This window comes from Pleurodeles waltl, chromosome 8 (genome assembly GCF_031143425.1).
Source record: "Pleurodeles waltl isolate 20211129_DDA chromosome 8, aPleWal1.hap1.20221129, whole genome shotgun sequence".
NCBI lineage: Eukaryota > Metazoa > Chordata > Amphibia > Caudata > Salamandridae > Pleurodeles > Pleurodeles waltl.
In genome coordinates this window covers 600,418,621-600,439,307 of record NC_090447.1, presented here as the reverse complement: position 1 = coordinate 600,439,307, position 20,687 = coordinate 600,418,621, and the positions used below count along the sequence as shown (strand labels likewise).

At 45.8% G+C, this 20,687-nt stretch overlaps 1 protein-coding gene across 5 annotated transcripts in view; it reads left to right on the top strand.

Annotated features, from left to right (window-relative positions):
• Positions 1-20,687, top strand: part of TMCO3 (transmembrane and coiled-coil domains 3) — a 612,636-nt gene that overhangs the window by 115,128 nt on the left and 476,821 nt on the right. The window lies entirely within an intron of this gene.

Genomic DNA, 20,687 nt, shown 5'->3' with positions numbered 1-20,687 from the left:
GCCGCGCGTTCGGCTCGGGCCGCGCTTCGCGTCTTTAAGACGCGGCGCGCCCCGAGCCTTTCCTGCACCCTACGAGGCCCCAAGGCTTACTTGGGGCCTCGCGCTGCTCTCTCCCTCCGTTTTGTTGGGGTCTCCTGACCCCTCTTACCTGTTTGGGCTCCTTTTCTTCTTTCTTCTGTCTTCTTTCTTTTTGGGTCTGTTCTTACTCTTTCCTTTATGTCTTTTCCCCTTCCCAGGTTACCCTTGTCTTCCCAGCATTCCTCCTTCCCTATTCTCTATGGTTTCGGCTCCAGTCTATTCTATCTACTTTTCCCTATCCAAGATGGTGTCCTTTTTCTTCCTGTGGGTCACTTCCTGTTTTATGGTATTTAAGGGTGGTGTTTTCTTTTCCTCTTTGCGCTGCAACACTCTCTGTTCAGTTAGTGTCCTCGCTCCTGATTTCCTAGCCTTTGGCTCTGGATTTCGCCATTTCTGTGTTATTACGTCAGTTCTTTTTGATTCCTGTTCCTCTGTTCTTGTTTCAGGAATCCTCTGCGAATCTTCTTGGAGGTTTTTTCCTCTTCTGAAGGGTTTTTTTCCCTCTGGTGCTACTTTCTCACGGTCACGGTCTGTCCTTGGCGTTTCCTTTGCCTACCAGAAAGAGTCGCCCCTTTTTGGGCCAAAGTCGAACTCTCAAGATCCACGCCTCAAGATCTGCAAACTCCAGGCGCAAGCAGCACGTGAGTCGTGACAGATTGCAGCGCCTAACCATCCCGACGTCTTCTAACACCATGGAAGACACTGTGGTAGCTGCTGCAGATCCGGATCAAGCTCTTCTAACTACAATTCAGCAACAAGCTCAAGAATTACAGCAACTACGTAGTGAGAATGCTGCGCTGCGACAGGCTTTGGCTTTCCGTAGTGGTGATGTTCCGACGCTCTCCGCCTCTACCCATCGTTTTTCTGGTGAACCAACCAAGCTGCGTGAGTTCCTTGATTCCTTAACAGTGTACTTCGCCTTCCGACCCACCCAATTCTCCCATGACAGAACAAAGGTGGGTTATCTCATCAGTGCCTTATCTGGTCCTGCCTTGGCCTGGGCAACCCCGATGGTATCATCTAACGATCCGGTATTGTCGGATTATTCCGCCTTTGTGAACCGCTTCAAGCTGATGTTTAGTCGTCCGGGATTGGAGGCTTCAGCGGAAGAAGCCTTATGCGATATTCATCAAGGTTCACAAGATGTCCTTCAATACATTACACGCTTTCGTCAACTAGCGGCAGAGACCACCTGGGTGGAACGTACTTTGGTGACTTTGTTTCGTAGAGGACTCAAAGAAGAAATAAAAGATGAACTAGTACATTCCACCAGAGTGGAAGATCTTCGTGGCCTGATGGATCAAGCCCTCTCCATCGAGTATCGCCTTCAGGAACGGAGAGCAGAGAAGAGAAAGAGCAGAGGGTCTTTTCAACCAAGCACCTCACGAGTTTTTCCGCATCGTTCTGAGGAACCTCGCCCTCCTGTCAGAGACACCGAAGGAGAACCCATGCAGGTGGATACAACTCGAGGCCCTCTCTCCGCTAGCGAACGAGAAGATAGACGAAAGAAGGGTTTGTGTTTATACTGCGGTTCTGCCGGCCACATACTGCGTACCTGTCCAGTACGTCCATCAAGGCCATCGAGAAACGCCGCTTCCCGTCCTCTGTAAGAAGGGAGGGGACGGGATTAGCAGCTATACCTTCCATCAGTTCTTTCAATGACAATACCACATCCTTGTTCATTTTACCAGTCATGTTACAATTACCTGATGGCCGTCAAGAGAAGACTATGGCACTACTAGATTGTGGAGCTAGTGGTACTTATATGGATAAGAAGTGGGCCACTACTCAACAAGTTCCTATACAACCTAAGGAGATTCCAGAACAAGTACACACGGTGGACGGATCTTTGATATCATCGGGTCCAGTTGATACAACTACCCTGATGCTGAATCTACAGATCGGTAACAATCAGGAACACATCTCCTTTGATCTTATAACTTCCCCCAACCATACCATCATTCTTGGAATCCCGTGGTTCATCAGACATAATCCATATGTGAACTGGGCTACCCGGACGGTTTCCTTGTCTTCACAGTTCTGTCACGAGCACTGTTTTGCTTCAGACAAGTATTGGTCGCCTAAGAGATCAATAATCACGGAGGGTACTACCGGTTCGACCATAAATACAGTCCAAGGAGTTCCTGAACACTATTTGGATTTTCAAGATGTCTTCCAAAAACCTTCCAAACCTGTGTTACCTCCACATCGAGATTACGATTGTGCTATTCCCTTGGAACCTGGCACTATCGTTCCTTTTGGCAGGATGTATTCCCTCACGGAAACTGAAAAGGAAGTACTAAAGGAGTATTTGGATGAAAATATTCAAAGTGGTCTTATTGTTCCATCGTCTTCTCCGGCCGGGGCTCCTCTCTTTTTCGTACCCAAGAAGACAAAGGATCTTCGCCCTTGCCTGGATTTTCGAGGCCTGAATAAAATAACTATTAAAGATCGTTATCCTTTGCCTCTCATAAGGGACATTTTAGAGGCAGTCAGAGGGGCCCAACGGTTTACCAAACTAGATCTACGGGGAGCCTACCACCTTTTACGCATTAAAGAAGGAGATGAGTGGAAAACGGCCTTTAGGACTCCATTTGGTCACTTTGAATACAGGGTAATGCCTTTCGGTCTTACTAATGCCCCGGCAATCTTTCAGAGATTTATGGACTCAGTATTCTCGGATCTCCTGAATCAGACAGTTGTAATCTACCTTGATGATATTCTTATTTATTCTAGAAATCCCGAACTCCATTCTTCCCATGTGAAACAAGTCCTTCAACGACTCCGGGCACATCAACTATTTTGCAAACCCGAAAAGTGTGAGTTTGACAAGACGGAAGTCAAATATCTAGGATATCATTTAAGTACCGCCGGTGTAGCTATGGATCAAGAAAAGGTACAAGCTATTCTAGATTGGCCTTCTCCATCTTCTATTAAAGAAACACAATGCTTTCTTGGATTAGCGAACTTCTATCGACAATTCATCGCAGACTTTGCAAAACAAACTAGCCATATAACTCACACTTTAAAGAAGGAAAATCTTATTAAAGGGTTTGTCTGGACTAAAGCTGCCGAAACAGCCTTTCAGGATTTAAAGAAGGCATTTACACAAGCTCCCATCTTAAGACATCCAGATACCAACAAACAATTTATTGTCGTCACCGATGCTTCTGAAAAAGCCATTGGTGCCGTCCTACTCCAACAACAAGAGGATGATGGTCTTGAACATCCTGTTTTCTATTTGTCTCATATACTCTCTATTGCAGAACAACATTACTCAGTACTGGAAAGAGGATTGTTGGCTCTGAAAACAGCTTGTATTGAATGGAGACAGTTTCTGATGGGTTCCAAGGAACCTTTTGAAGTGAGAACAGACCATCGAAACTTACAATGTTTAAAAAATTTCGTATGCCAAAATAGTCGTCAAGCTCGTTGGGCCTTCTTCTTCAGCCAGTATGATTTCTACATTACATATATTCCTGGCTCCCAAAACATTCTGGCTGATGCTCTGTCGCGTCGTTATCCAGATTGTACTCCTGTCCCAGCTCAACCCCTACTGGAACCTAATAAGATCATTGGGGTAGCTCAGTCTTTTCTGGAGGAGGTACAACTGGAATACTCCAATCTATCTGATGATGAAGTAGAGAACTTAAGGCCTCTTTTACATAAGAGACAAGGATACTATTATTATCACGATCTGTTATTCATCCCTACTAACAGAGTTAGAGAAAAGGCATTACAAATGTGTCATGATTCACCGGTTGCTGGTCATAGAGGCATCAAGGCCACACAAGAACTGTTATCACGATTTTTCTGGTGGCCTACTTGGAAACAGGATATTGAAACATACGTTCAGGCTTGTCCCACATGCGCTCAAGTCAAGATTCCCCGAACCAGACCTGCAGGATTACTCCAGCCCTTGCCGGTTCCGCCAACTCCATGGAACACCATCTCTACTGATTTTATGTGTTCGTTACCACTTTCAGCAGGAAACCGGGTAATCATGGTCACTGTGGACTCCTTTACTAAGATGGCTCACTTCACTGTCTTGAAAAAGCTACCTACATCCCAAGAATTAAGCCAGATATTCATCGAACATATCTTCCGTCTTCATGGACTTCCTCATACTATTATATCTGATAGAGGACCTCAGTACATTTCCCGGTTTTGGAGGTATTTTTGTAAGACACTAAACATCGATAGAGCTCTGTCATCGGGCTTCCATCCTCAGACCAATGGACAGACCGAGCGTCTGAACCAAGGCTTAGAACAATACCTTCGTTGTTTTTGCAACTCAACTCAAAGCAACTGGAACACTTATCTCCCTATTGCTGAATTCTCTTACAATAATTCAGTCCATAGTGCCTCCAAGACCACTCCTTTTTTCTGTTCTTATGGTTTTCATCCTACCTCTTTTCCTACTTCTTCTCGGTCTCCCACTCCCTTGCCCGCTATTACTCATTTTTCCAAACGTCTTCTACAAATCCATAGACTGATTCGTTCTAATCTCTTACACACCAAGAGGTATATGAAGAAAGTAGCAGACAAGAAACGTAGGGCCACTCCGGACTACCATCCACAGGATAAAGTTTGGCTTTCTTCAAAATTCTTACCCTCACGTCTTTCTCAGAACAAATTCACACCTCGCTACTACGGGCCTTTCCGTATTCTCCAGTTGCTTAATCCTGTCACTGTCCGTCTTCACTTGCCTCACACGTGGAAGATTCATCCAGTCTTCCATGTCTCCCAACTCAAACCTGTACCAGATCCGTATTCTCGTCAGTTTTCCTGTCCTCCTCCTGTCTTAGTGGATGATGTTCCTGAATATGAGGTTCAGGAGATTTGTGACTCGTCTTTTTCACACCCGTCTGCAGTATCTGATTCATTGGAAGGGTTGTCCTCTCAGTGAATGTTCTTGGGAAGATGCATCTTCTGTTCATGCTCCTCTTCTGACTCAGCGCTTTCACCGTTTATTTCCTTTCAAACGAGGGCCTTCGGGAGGGGGGCCTACTGTTGCGCCGCACCGCGCGGCGCGAGCCGAGCGTTCGGCACAAGCCGCGCGTTCGGCTCGGGCCGCGCTTCGCGTCTTTAAGACGCGGCGCGCCCCGAGCCTTTCCTGCACCCTACGAGGCCCCAAGGCTTACTTGGGGCCTCGCGCTGCTCTCTCCCTCCGTTTTGTTGGGGTCTCCTGACCCCTCTTACCTGTTTGGGCTCCTTTTCTTCTTTCTTCTGTCTTCTTTCTTTTTGGGTCTGTTCTTACTCTTTCCTTTATGTCTTTTCCCCTTCCCAGGTTACCCTTGTCTTCCCAGCATTCCTCCTTCCCTATTCTCTATGGTTTCTGCTCCAGTCTATTCTATCTACTTTTCCCTATCCAAGATGGTGTCCTTTTTCTTCCTGTGGGTCACTTCCTGTTTTATGGTATTTAAGGGTGGTGTTTTCTTTTCCTCTTTGCGCTGCAACACTCTCTGTTCAGTTAGTGTCCTCGCTCCTGATTTCCTAGCCTTTGGCTCTGGATTTCGCCATTTCTGTGTTATTACGTCAGTTCTTTTTGATTCCTGTTCCTCTGTTCTTGTTTCAGGAATCCTCTGCGAATCTTCTTGGAGGTTTTTTCCTCTTCTTCTGAAGGGGTTTTTTCCCCTCTGGCGCTACTTTCTCATGGTCACGGTCTGTCCTTGGCGTTTCCTTTGCCTACAGCACCGTGGCTACCAGAAAGAGTCGCCCCTTTTTGGGCCAAAGTCGAACTCTCAAGATCCACGCCTCAAGATCTGCAAACTCCAGGCGCAAGCAGCACGTGAGTCGTGACAGTCTGGGTTTAAGCTGTGCAGAGAGTGTGGAGGCCATATGCCTGTTACCGACCTGCACGAAGATTGCCTTTGGTGTCTCAGTTCCGACCATGACGTTGGGGGATGTTCTTTGTGCCAGAGAATGAACATGAAGGTGTTGAAGGAAAGAGAATCTAAACTCTTACTGTTGAAAGCTAAAAAAGAGAAGGGTGGTCATATAAGATCGAGACATAAGAAGCGGCGGTATGATGGCTCACTGGTTTGTTCCTCCCAAGATGATAGTCCAGCTCCGGTTTCTAAATCACAATGCTGGTTGACTTGGGAGGTTAGTCCTACTTTATCTCCTCCTAAGCCGAAGTCACCTGATGTATCGCCAACGCCTTTTTCGGTGGAAATTTCAGCATCGCCGAGTAGTCCTGCACTATTCTCTCCTGTTACTCCTACGGATTAGGAGAACAAAAATCAGGAGTCAAGTCAGACTCAGCTTCAGCAGGAGTATCTGGGTTTTCTAACTCCAGGGATGGACCCGTCTGCTTTTTTAAATGCTATATTTAGCATTTTTAATAGAGTTGTGGCCCCTGCAGGTGCGCCGAAGGGCCCCACGGGACCTTTGGCCTTTAATCTTGGAGGACTCCTGGTGCCACATAAACAGGCTTTCATGCCAAGGGCTCCAACGCCATTGGAGATGATGGTGCCGCAGGTGCAGATACTGAGGTCAGATAAATCTCGTCAGGTGTCATGTCACTCCACTCAGTGTAACATCCCAGCGCTGGCTTCACCGGCGCCACGAAAGGCATCTTCGACGTCGGCACATGCTTTTTCGAGGCCGAGACTGGAATCTAGACTGAGATCTTGAAGAGAAGGCTTGAGGCCTTTAGAAAAGCAGCAGTATTATGTGGAGCAAAAAGAACTTGAGGAAGGAGAAATTCCTTTAATATCTCAAGGTTTTGAATGTATTAAGGAGGCAAGTGAAATGGATACCTCTCCGGAATGGGTGTTGTTATCGCTTGGGGGTATTCCACCACCAGAAATTGCAGGTTACCATGGGGTGATAAGGGAGGCTGAATTTTTGGAACTGCCGTTACCCACTTCAGAATTAAAAACAAACATTCTGACCAAAGTTCTTAGCACCTTTTCTGCTACCTAAGAGCCTTTGCTTCTTTTTAATGATGCTTTGATTTAGCTGGTCTTGGACCTAAGGCTCAAACCTGTCACTACTCCAGCTGTGTCCATGGTGATTACCAGAAGATATAGAGCTGTGCCAGGTGACCCGCAATTTGTTACTCTGCATCATTCACCTGATAGTCTGGTGGTCCAGGCTTCATGTTCTTCTAAAACAGCTTCTGGTTCCTTACCTACAACTCCGAGGGATAGGGAGTAAAAACGCATGGAACAATCTGCAAAGATCTGCTCCTCCTGTAGTAAGTAGTAAAGTTGGTTAATGCTTCATGTGTGTTTGGCAGGTATCTCCATGCGCTAATGGATTCGGCGAGAGAGGTTATTCTCAAACTGCTGCAGGATGTGTAGGACCATTTTCAAGAATTGTTGCAGGATAGTCAAGCAGCGGGTTAGGTAGGTTATTGTGTCTGGCCTAGATACATCCTTTGCATATGGCTGGGTCCAAACTGGGGTGGCATGGGTAGCAAAAGAACGATGAATTAAACCCAGATCTGTGACTGGGGGTGAGTGTTTGACAATGTTCAGCATTCCGTCCATCACTTGTTGTTTTTGCTTTGTCGCCCTAAGTGGGAAGGGTATGCCCAGACGTGGGTCCCGTGCTTCCCATGCCACTGGATTCAAGCTAGCCTGGCTGATGAGGGGTAAAACCCCGAAACCGGTCCCAGGATGCTTGTTTCCGATCCAGTGAGGACCTGGCTTGGCAGTTCGGGCTGGACTGCTCCCATGAGGAACAGGGTCAAGACTGATTTGCATATGGCTTGGTCCAAACTGGGGTGGCATGGGTAGCAAAAGAACGATGGATTAAACCCAGATCTGTGACTGGGGGTGAGTGTTTGACAATGTTCAGCATTCCGTCCATCACTTGTTGTTTTTGCTAGATACATCCTACTCTGCTGCCAGAGCCATGGGAACATCAGTGGCCAGTAGGAGGCATGCATGGCTTAGAAGATCAGTGTTTTCCCCGGATGTACAATCCACCTTGCTGGACCTCCCGTTTGATGGGTCCAAATAGTTTGGGGTGAAAGCTGATTCTGCAATTGAAAGATTCAAGGACAGCACAGCCACTGCTAAGTCTTAGGTCTTCAATCACTCTCATCGACCTATAGATCTTTCTGCAGATTTAGGGGGTTTGGCTGTAGCTCCTCCTTTTGTGGGAGGCAGCAGTTCTAGGATCAACAACTTGCCAACTCCCCCCCCCCCCGCTTACAGGTCCTACAGAGGTTGTGGAAGACTTAGAACACGTAGTGCCACTCAGCAGCCTTCCTTATTCTTCTCTTCAACATCCACTAGGACCCTGTCAGGGAAGCAGCCCTGGTTCTCTCCCCTTTCAGCAGCATGTGTTACCTGTTGAGGGAAGATTAATTAACTTTCTCCAAGAGTGGGAGTTAATAACATCAGATTTGTGGTTGATGAAATGTAGGAAATGGATATGCCCTTCCGTTTCAGGAGTTTCCCCCTCCGTTCCCTCCCCAACAATCTTTTTGCTCAGAAGAGCACCTACTGTTGCTTCAACAGGAGGTACAAAATCTGCTGTTAAAGGGTGCAGTGGAGTTGGTTCTGGGGCAGGAAAGGGGTCAGGGATGTTATTTAAGATATTTCCCGATTCCCAAGAAAGGTGGTTGTTTGAGGCCCATTCTGGAGCTAGGGATTTTGAATTGGTTTCCCAAACAGGAAAAATTCAAACTGTTGACCCTGGCACAGGTGCTTCTTGTGCTGGACAAGGAAGACAGGGCAGTTTCTATCGACTTGCAGGATGTGTATTTTCACATCCCCATTCTGAAGTCGCACAGGAAAAATCTCTGTTTCATGGTGGGGTAGCAGCACTACCAGTTTGCGGTCCTTCCTTTTAATCTTACTTCCGCACCTTAAGTCTTAAGGAAGGTGATAGCACTGGTTGCAGCACATCTCAGAAGGAAGGGAATTTCAGTATTCCCTTACCTGGACGATTGGCTGATCCAAGCCAAATCCCCAGAGTTAGTGGTGCACCATCTGCAGATGACAACCCAGTTGTTTTTCACCCTGGACTTTTTGTTTAACGTGCCCAAATCTCACCTTGAGCCCTCTCAGCGTCTCCTGTTCATAGGGGAAGTACTGGACACAACATTGAATCATGCCTTTCCTCCTCCTCGGAGAATTTGGGACAAACAGGCTATGATTGCAGTGTTTCAGGATTGAGCAGTGGTTCCCATCCTAAAGGCCCTACACCTGCTCAGTCTGTTAGCTTCTGTTGCTGGTCACTCATGCACGTTGGCACAACAGCTCTCCAGTGGTGCCTCCACAAGCAGTGGTTTCAACACAAAGGAGACCTCAAGGTTTCAATAACAGTCTCCAGAGACACTGCAGCAGATCTTCGATGGTGGAGTGTGGACGGCAACCTATCTCCAGAGAGGCCGTTTGTCTTTCACCTCTGTGACCACAGTCATAACTGATGCTTCCACTTTTGGGTGGGGAGCACATCGGGGGGGATCTGGAGATCCAAGGTCTTTGGTCTTCAGTAGAACAGATGTTTCACATCAATCTGTTGGAGCTACAGGCGATACGTCTGGCTCTCAAGGTTTTCCTCCCATCCATCCGCAGTCAGCCCGTGCAAGTCTTGACAGGCAACACTACCACCATGTGGTACATCAACAAACCAGGAGGAGTAGGGTCGTACCTTCTCTGCAGAGAGGTTCTGCGGCTTTGTTCCTGGTCTCGGGACCATCAGATTTGCATAGTAGCAAACCATTTGGCCAGAGTTCTCAACGTATGTCCGGACAGTCTCGGCTGACCACGAGTGGCGTCTCCATCCAGAGGTGGTTCTTCACATCTTCCAGTTGTGGGAGACACCTTAGACAGACCTGTTTGCCACTCGCGAGACGCGCACTGTCCTTCATTCTGCAGCCTTCAGTTTCTGATGCAGGGAGCATTGGGGGACATGTTTCAGCTGGAGCAACTGGCTGCTTTACACGTTTCCTCCCATGCCCTTGATTCCTCAGATTCTGAGGAAGATTCGCCAAGACCGCTCACATTTCATGCGAATAGCCCTGGACTGGCCAAGAAAAGTGTGGTACACAGACCTTCTTCAACTCTCACTGTGCCCTCCGCTCAGTCTCCCTCTCTGGGCAGACCTCCTCTCACAGTTGCAGGGGCAGGTTCTACAACCCCACCTCCAGAGCCTGCAACTACATGCCTGGAGATTGAACGGGGCAACCTGCTTTCTTTTTCTCTCCCCCCTGAAGTGCTAGATGTTATTTTATCGGCCAGGCAACACTCCACCAAGACTGTCTATGCTGGCAGATGGGCAAAATTTGTTACATGGTGTGAAGATAGACACATTGATCCTTTAAAGGCCCATTTGTCTAATGTTTTGCAATTTGTCCTTTCCTTAGCAAGGTTGTGCAGTTGGGACAATGAAGGGTTACCTATCTGCACTGTTGGCTTTCGTTTGCCTGATCAACCCTCTTTGTTTAAGTTCCCTATAGTATTAAGGTTTCTTAAGGTTTTGACTAATAGGTTTCCTCCCACTCCATTTATAATGCCTCAGTGGGGCTTAAATTTAGTCTTAACATATTTTATGGGTTCACCGTTTGAACCATTGTGTAGTTGCTCTTTGAGGTTCCTTACGTTTAAGACTGTTTTCCTCATAACAATCACATTGGCTAGGGATATTAGGGAGCTGGAAGCTCTTAGTGTGAATTCTTGCTTTGAGTTAGCACATGTTGTGCTTGTGATGTTGGTATTCACCTGTTCGCCTCGAAAGCATCGTTAGAAAAAGTGGGTGACACTCCCCTCAGGACGCCGGCAAGGACTTATTTCTCCGATGATGTCAGTTGCATGCGGAGCCGTACTATTGCGACTTGGACATGGAGAGTTTGGGGAAAAAAGATTTCTGTTGAAGGCTGGTGCATTGGGTGTATGCAAAAGGTGTGGTGTTAATGAGGAATCCACAGGTAGATGCTGTCTCCACCAGAAAAAGCATTACCGAAGGTAAGTAACTTGTTCTTTTGGAAGTTTTATAGTTTGTAGCATGATGCAACCTCGTGGTTACACCTAGCACAATCCATCAAACCCTACCCACATTCTTTGGAAGTGTGTTCATTGCCACTTGTGTATCATACTATGGTTGGTTATGTTTGAAAAACATCTGTCTTTTCTGTTAATTGTCACACAATAACACTTTTGATTATGTTTCCCCCCCCCTTTGCCCTCCCCCTGACGTCTGGTAACCATTTGGTCTCTGTTAACCACTCTTTCTGCCTTTGTCTTATGTACATGCAATGTTCTTAATTACAATATTTTTGTTTGAAATACTTTGACAGTCAATAAATGATAAATAGTTGCACACACCCAGTGAGCCATTTATGGACTACTAACTGCAGTTTTAATCTGTACGCTGTAATATTAGGAAAGAATAGTCAACCTATGTGCTTGTTACTTTAAGATTATATGAAATAGCGATTAGTGTAGTAGTGGTGGTCATTATTTCAGCAAGATCCCAAATGTGCCATTTCACAAGCTAACCACAGCTATTGGACAGGTGAGGGAGCGATCAGATGTATTTTTCCTTTTTGAAACTGATGTGAATTACTGTAAATCTGTTACTGGAATCACCAACTCTTTCCTGTATAATTTTGTTGAAGGTGATTGTATGTTTTGATTTAATGTTTTCCTATAGCAGTGCTACATCTAGAAAGCATTGGAATGGATTGCACACACCAATTGAGGGTGCACTTAAGGGCTGCATATGAGGTTTGAGTAACTGAGAGATTACAGAGTGGAATCCAATCCCATTGCCACCTTGCTTCTATGCCTTTTTGTTTTGTGGTGCCAGTTTTGTGCATTGCTTCAGTCCTGCAGATGACACGATCCATTATCACCTGCTACACATCCAGTTTAAGGTTGGCCTCATTCAAATGACTTTCTTAGGCTACCAGTCCTTCTGCCACTTCCTTCCCTCCCCCCATCACCTGAGACAACATTTATTTAAAGCAATGCTTCTCACAGCAGAGAGCATTGGGGGCTGGCTCCAAATTGGAGCACACACAACAGATGTACAATGAAGTGTGAAATATCTGCACATCAACTTTCAGGATACCATAATTAGGAGCAGACAAAAGCACAGGCCTTGGCAAGGAATGTAGGAGGTTGGCCTGGTTTGTAGTGGTTAGCAAAGGTACTTACACCTTATTCCAATTCCAGTTATCCCTTATTAGTGAAATGTAGTCAGTGTCTAGAAGCCAGGCTGTTTAGAGGTAGCTTTAGGCAGAACAGCCAAGACTGAATTAGGAGACATGCAAAGCTCTTGGAATACTACTGTAGTCACACAGTACTTACACACATAAAAGACAATACTCAGTGTTACAAAAAAATAAAGGTACTTTATTTTAGTCACACAATAGCAAAAATACTTTGTAGGCTATACTCCCTTAGGAGGTAAGTAAATCACACAAAATATACACTAGTAACCAGAAACAGTTAGGTACACTGTAGGAAAACAGTGCAAAATAGTGAAAAACACAATAGGTTGCAATGGGCCTGGGGGGAACACAAACCATATACTAAAATAGCGGAATGCGAAAGTCGGGTTCCCATCTAGGCAAGTGTAGTGTGTAGAGGGGGCGTTGGTAGTGTAAGAAAACACCAAAGGTAAGTAATGTACCCCACCCCATAGCCCGGGAAAGCTGGAGTAAAACACAGCAATTTTCCTAAAACACACTAGAAGTCGTGATAGAAGATAATGCAAGAACCAGAAGAGACTGCATGACACCAACAATGGATCCCTGGACCTCAAGACCTATGGAAGAAGGGGACCAAGTCCAAGAAGCACTGAAGAGTCAAGGGAGAACAGGAGCCCCTGCTAACCCGGGTGAAGGTGCAAAAGTGGAACCACCGGTGAGGAGAAAAAGTCAGTATTGCACCAAAGAAGACAGATGCGGGTTCCTGGTTGGTGCAAAAGATGTCCCACGCCAGATGGATGAATGCAGTCTGGTTTGCGTTGCTAGATTCCGCCAACAAGCCTTGGCACACGCAAAGCTTGCGGTTAATGGAAAATGGTGCTGCCTGGGACCAGGAGGTACCTGGTGGCCTCTAACCAGGAGGGGGGGCAGAGGGGACTCTCAATAACTCAGAGAGCCCTCAGAAGACCAGGCAGCGTGCACAGGAGTCCCACAGCAAGGGGACAAAGAAGGTGCAAATGGAGGTCCATGCAGCATGACACAAAGGATTCCCACGCCGCTGGAGAACCACTCGGGAAGCTGTGCGTTGCAGGATGGACTGCTGGGGCCTAAGCTGTGCTGTGCACAAAGAACTTCTTGGAAGGTCGCACACAGGCCTTAGAAACTGCAAGTCAAGCGGTGCACGGGAGTACTGTCTTGTGTGGGGAGTCAAGCCCTTTACCGCCACCAAAGTTGGACAGCTGGACAATGGGACTGCCGGATTCACTTTAGTCCACCACCCATGTTGCTGGATCCACGCCTGTCGTCTGGAGAGGGGGTCCAAGCCACCGGTCGTCACTGTAGAGAGGTGCCTGCTGAAGCAGGGAAGTGACTCTGTCACTCCACTGGAGATTCCTTCAGTTCTTCTGGTGTAGGCTGAAGGCAGGCAGCCCTCGAAGGATGCACGACCTGGAAACTGTTGAAGTTGCTGGCAGGAGCTGAAGATACAATGTTGCAGAAGTTGTTTTTGCTGCTTTGTTGCAGTTTTGTAGAGTTCCTGGAGCAGTCAGCAATTGATCAGTCAGTAGAAGATGAAGTAAACGATGCAGAGGATTCCTGCTGGAGTCTTGCAATCCGAATCTGAAGAAACACCCAGAGGAGAGACCCTAAATAGCCCTGAGAGGGGGATTGGTCACCTAACCAGGTAAGCACATATCAGGAGGGGTCTCTGACGTCACCTGCCGGCACTGGCCACTCAGATGCTCCCAGAGTGCCCCACTAACTTCGAATCCAAGATAGAAAAACCCAGGGACACTCTGGAGGAGCTCTAGACACCATCCCTGGGGTGGTGAAGGACAAGGGAGGGGTCACTCCCCTTTCCTTTGTCCAGTTTTGTGCCAGAGCAGGAACCGGGGGTCCCTGAACCAGTGTAGACTGGATTATGTAAGGAGGGCACCATCTGTTCCCTTCAAAGCATTCCCAGAGGCTCTGAGAGGATACCCCTCCCATGCCTGTAACTCCTATTTCCAAAAAGAGAGGGTGTAACACCCCTCTCCTAATGGAAATGCATTGTTCTGCCTTCCTGGGATTGAGCTGCTCGAGCCCCAAGAGGGCAGAAGCACGTCTGTGAGGTGGCAGCAGCTGGGGCTGCAGTGAAACCCTCAGAAGACGGGTATGGCAGTACTGGGGGGCCATGGTGGAGCCCCCAGAGTGCAGAGGATTGTGCAACCAATACTGGAATCAGTATTGGGGTACAGTTCCCAGTTGTTAGACACCTTACATGGCCATATTCGGAGTTACCACTGTGAAGCTATATATAGGTATTGACCTATATATAGTACACACTTATAATGGTGTCCCCGCACTCACGAAGTCCAGGAAAATGGGCCTGGACCACGTGGGGGCACCTCTGCTAGTGCAGGGGTGCCCTCACACACAGGTACCATGCACCTAGCCTTCAGGGTCTGAAGATAGACATATAGGTGTCTTATAAGTGAGCTCATACAGTGAAAATGGATGTGAAATAGTGCTTACACTATTTCACTCAGGCTGCAATGGCAGTCCTGAAGAAGTGTTTGTATGAGCTCCTTATGGGTGGCAAAAGAAATGCTGCAGCCCATAAGGATCTCCTGGAACCCCAATGCCCATGATACAGAGGTGCCATATACTAGGGATTTATAAGGGGGGGGGTCCAGTATACCAATGTGGAGTGGAATACTGGGTTACCAGTATGTAAGCACAAATTTGGAACCAGAGAGAGCATAAGCACTGGAGTTCTGATTAGCAGAACTCCAGTGACACAGTCAAGCATACTGACGAAAACAGTGGAACAGACTGACATGTAGGGCACAAACCATAAGCACTGGGGTCCTGACTAGCAGGCTCCCAGTGACACAGTCAAAACACACTGACAAACAGGCCAGAAATGGGGGTAACCATGCTAGAAAGAGGCTACTATCTCACAGTAGCCAATTTTGTGCACTGGTTCAGTCCTGCAGATGAAACCATCCATTATCACCTACTACACATCTAATTTAAGGTTGGCCTCATTCAAATTACTTTCTTAGGCCACCAGCCCTCCCACCCCCTATTTTCCTCCCCCTATCACCCGACACAACCTTTATTTAAACCAATGCTTCTCACAGCAGGGAGCATTGGGGGCTGGCTCCAAATTGGAGCACCCACAACAGATGCACAATGAAGTGTGAAATCTCTTCACGTCAACTTTTCTGACACCATAATTAGGAGAAAACAAAAGCACAGGCCTAGCCAAAAAACTACCCCACCTTAAACAACAGTTACTGCAGTCCCAACCTTGCTCCCACCATTAGCTAAAAGGCAGAGCTCAGGAAGAACTAATCTGCAATAGTGAATCCTAGTTTGTTTTAATGGGACACAGGAGTTAGCTTAGCCTGTGGCTTGCAGACTCGTGCCCCCATCACCTAGTGACTTTTACCCTCCTTAGCGTGCTCTGTTTTCGTACATTTATTTAATTCATTATTTTAAGATGGATGCCTTGATTTGATTTAGGCCCATGTTTTAGTTTGCATTATCAGTGTCACCACGCTAAGGCGTCAAGATCAGGGGACAAAGACAAACAAACTGTAGGTGTTCACTATAGGTACTTTCCTTCTTCATGCTTTCGAGTGAATTGTTTATATTAATTACCGTCCCAAACAAGCCTTGTTATCTTTTGTTTGGGAACAAACCTACATCTGGGGTCTAAGTAGATCTGTATAAATACTCCTCACTTTAACAGCTAGGCAGAGGGATTCCAGCCAGATGCCATCACTGCTATCGATGCTCCACGTCGCCTTGGTGCTGACCCAGTCTTCATGTCCCTACTGAGTCTGCACTAGAGACCTCATTCCAAGTTAACAAGGGTTGGAGGCTCTTCTCATGGACATGGCATTGGCAGATTGAGGTTTAACATACTAAGCTCTTTTTTAGGTTAGAGGTTAGGTTCACAATGCTAGGGTATTAGGACATATCACACACTTCATGTTATTTCATGATATTGCAAGATGGTGGGGGTCTTTGTATTAATGACTCTTGTCTTTACCATTCTATTTCTTGCTCTGTTCACTATCCTAATCATTGCAGCCCATGCAACTTATCGTAGATTGCAGTTTTGCTACAATAAAACCTATTGAAAACCCTACTGGATCTTCTTCATTGCTGTGTGTGACTGAGCCATGTTGTTAATGTGAGAAAGGGGTAATCTCCGTTTAACCACGACTCTCCCTGAGATGTCACACTCTTGAGTCCATGCGTGAAGGCTACCACAAATCACCTTTTACTGTTTTGGGTTTTTGGTGAGGTGCTGCTTGTGAGCCGGAAGGGTTGGGACAACAGTTGCGTTTTGTTGTAGGATTGGCATAGTCGCCTACAAACATAAGTACTGTCATCCTTGAACCAAAAGTCTTGCCTAGAGCAAGAGTCCAACTACAACACTGGAGCCTTTCTAAAAAGTCAGTAGTGAATTTCTACAGGTATTTCTGCCTCCACTCCTCTCACTTCATTGTCTGGATCTCTAGTATCCAACCACGGGACTAAAAGCAATACATTTCCATTTGCTGGGAAAGCTCACCTCTTCCCCATATTGGTCCAAACTAAACCAGGAGCGTCCAGAAGGATCCACTTTGCTTTTGTTAGTAATGTGGTGATACAACTTGAAGGGTAATCAGCAGAAGACATCTGCTCTAGTATTTACAGATTATCATTTTCAGTGTTTACTTTAGTTACCCTGTATATTCTCTAACATTGCTATGATCTTGAGGTTATTGTTTCTTTCAAGCTCTGCTTTAATTTCTTGATATTTCATTATTTTACACTTCCAAACCTCGAGCTGATCATTTGTCTTTGTTGAAACAGTGATCTTGGGGTGGTTTAGCAGTGGACTGATTGTTCATCTGAATTTAGTGCTTAGTAAAGTATCTAATAAAGCACTATATCGCTTGCAAATAATGTTTTTTTTCTCCCAACACTGCTGAGTTCTCAAAAAGTCTCCTCTGTATTCCTAAAACCCTGCGGGAAATCAGTTCACTTCCTTGTTGTCTGATCATATCTTTCTCTGAGACATTTGCCTTGTTCTCTACTATTGCATTTCTTCAAGTTACCCACACCTCATTTCAAATATAATCTCAAACCTCTTTGTAAGTGAAACCTCTTTGTCTCTTCTAACCCCACCATCCATCTTCATCAACCTCACATATCCCACTAATGATCACACCTAACTCCTATTCATGTAATCTATGGAAAATAAATTTAAGTAAATGCATGAAATGTTTTCCTTGAGTGCACAAGATTAATCCCAGTAACACCTATAATTAATAACCAGTGGACTAGCCACTTAGCTTTGCATCCTGGAGCAGACTGCTGCCCGGCGTAAAGCTCTTCAACACCTCATCAGGGATAGAAAGCACTATATAAATGCAATTTAAAAAAGAAAAATGCAATTTCTGTACCAGGCACGCAATTACCAGCTCCAGTTTGTGTGTGCCTGAGCATATAGCCCATCATTATCTTCAGTGTGCACACTTGTTAGATTGGCATCTTTTGGCGTGTTTTCCCCTGATTTTGTGCTTTCTGACCTCATGTTTTGACTCTGTGCTGAACTTCTTTTTTGCTGGCTTTGGGACTCTCTGCCCATTTTCAATGCCAACGGTGCTATAGTGCATGTGCTCTCTACATAAAATGTGATACATTGGCTCTCTCCATAGTTGGCATATTTGATTTACTGGTAAGTCCCTAGTAAAGTGCACTATGTCTGCCCAGGGCCTGTAAATCAAATGCTACTTTTTGGGCTTGCAGCACTGATTGTGCCTTCCACTACAGTAGCCTTTCAAATATGGTTAAGGCCTGCAACTCCAGAGCCCGTTTGTGGAGTTTTAAACTGCCATATTGACCTTGCAAGTGTTCCCACGTGCCAGTCCCAAACCTTCCTTTTTATTACATGTAAGTCATTCTAAACGTAGGCCCTAGTTAGCTCCAAGGTCGGGTGTAGTGTATTTAAAAAGTTGGGCATGTAATTTTAAGTTTAACAAGTCCAGTTAGTAAAATAACTCTTACATTCGTTTTTCACTTTTGCAAGGACTACCTTTCCCATGGGCTAACATTGAGGTTACTTTAAAACATCTTTTAAATGTAATTTCCAATTGGGAAAAGATAGAAAAATTGAGTTTGGTGTCTCTGGACTCACAATTTAAAAACACATATTTTGGCAAAATAGTTTTTTTAATTGCCAAGTCTGAAAATGCCACTTTTAGAAAGTTGGCATTTTCTGACTTTAACCGTACTGTACTTTAGCCTGTCTCTGAATACATATCTGGGTCTTGGTGACCGCTACACTTGTGCATTCTCTCTAGACGGCCACAACACAGGGCTGGGTGTGACAGGGGATAGATCTGCATTCATCCTGAGCAGGGCACAGAGAGGTAGTTCACACTTACATTTGAATAGGTTGTGTCCTTCCCTCACACAAAGGGCTGATTTGCAACCCCACTGGTAGTCTGGAGCCAGGGCTGGGTTGAAAGGGAACCTTGTGCACTTCAGAGGGTTTCTTTGAAGTCACCCCTACATCCGAGGACTTTTTGGGTATAAGTACTGGACCTCTGACGCCGTATACTCAGAACCCTTCTGGACTGAGGACGTTCTACCAGGAAGAAGGACTGCTGTGCTGCCAGGAGGAACTACCACTTTGCTGTTTGCTTTGCTTTGTTGTGTTGGTCTGCTGTCTTTTGCTTCTTGCTTGGGAGTGAGAGGACTGAACTTAACTGTCTACATCCTGCAATCTAAAGTTTTTCCAAGGGCCTTACTGAGCTTGCCTACTGTTTCTGAGGTCTCTGGATCATCAAAGACTTCACTTGCATCTTGCTACTAGCTACTGGGCTCCTCTTCTGTGAGTCCTGCTCTGTCAAGTGATGCCAAATCCAGTCCTGGGCCCTTGGGAGTTACTGTGGTGCTGCATCTCAAAAAATCGGTGCATCAAAACCGGTGCATCAGTTGGAACTTAAACATCAAACCTGGCACATCGATCAGAACCAGTGCATCTGGATGCAAAAACGATGCCTTGAGGCTGCCTGCACCGAAGCTGCAGACACCGCTTCCTGACGACGCGACACAACAACCCTGACTTAAAACGCAGTTCTGACTTGCCCGACTCAGCACTGATGCATCAGAACTAGTGCACATTGCTTCTGGACATCGATGACGTTGCCCGATCAGTAAACAATGCCTTGCGCTCAATAGCTACTCATCTCCTCCTTTGGTGTTCAGTCAGCGGGTGTGCTTAACCCCTGTACCTGGCCCACTCTCCATCACGGTCGGACTGAACTTTGAGATTTGCTCTGGTCTAGTGTGACCAGATAGCCCTGGTTGGAGCTGTTGACTTTGAAACACTGCACTTTAAATTAATCTTTAAAAATTCATAACTTACCTTGTGTATGTTGGAGTTGAGTATTTTTGGTCTTGTTTTACTCAGATATATATTGGCTATTTTTCTAAACAGTGTGGAGTTCTTTTGTGGTGTTTTCACTGTATTACTGTGTGTTTGCACAAATGTATTACACATTGCCGCTTTAGTTTAACTAGATTGCTCTGTGCCAAGCTACCAGAGGATGAGCACAGGTAAACTTCTAGTGTGTATTTCACCTACCCTAACTAGGATTGTGGTCCCTATTTGAGCAGGTTGTAATCCTCTGACAACTTGAGACCCAATATCTAACAACACTGATGCAAATGATTTCAAAGCAAGCTCAGCATTTTGGATCTACCCAAGAAAAGGACAAGTCATTACCATTACAGACAATGCACTGTTGATCTCATTTCTCTTTTTAGGGTAAATAAGTATGTAGTAGTCCATAGATAGATGTGTTCAGAATGAATGCACGTCACTGTTTACTTGGACTACATTTTATACCAAACCATTAAGGAGAGAACAGTGCACTTTATTAATGTAAAGGATCATTACGGAAGTAAACTGATTCAGTGTGTTACTAACTTAACTAATAACTGATTAACTGAATGGACAGCTTTTTACACTGTCAGAGAATTACCAGGACCATAAAGGGTATTAAAGTCTAAGAACTGGTGCCAAAACATGATGGTATCCAGGTGCGTTCATGCATACTTTCAGACTCGACGTACTGGAAGAAGGTCTTAAAAGTCCCTTTGAAAGAAGTGAAATCCATAGCTTATCTAATTTCCCTCAGTAAAACACTCCATAAACTTGTTCTGTCTACCTGCAACAGTTTACCTCACACTGTGTAGTCCTTAGGAACCCTGCTGACTTCTTCCTCTCTGGGGGCTCTAAACCTACGTCTCCAGTGCTAAGGTCTGTCGTCCTGCAATATTTTGAAAACCTTGGTTGGGGCACGAAATGTAACCCTCTCTGCCACACTTACATAACATCTTCAGCGCCAGAGTGATATAGTCCCTGCAGTAGCCCACATTGACTACCACCTTAACTGTGTACTTGCGAATTTTCTGCATTCTATCCAAGTTTTTTGGGGGG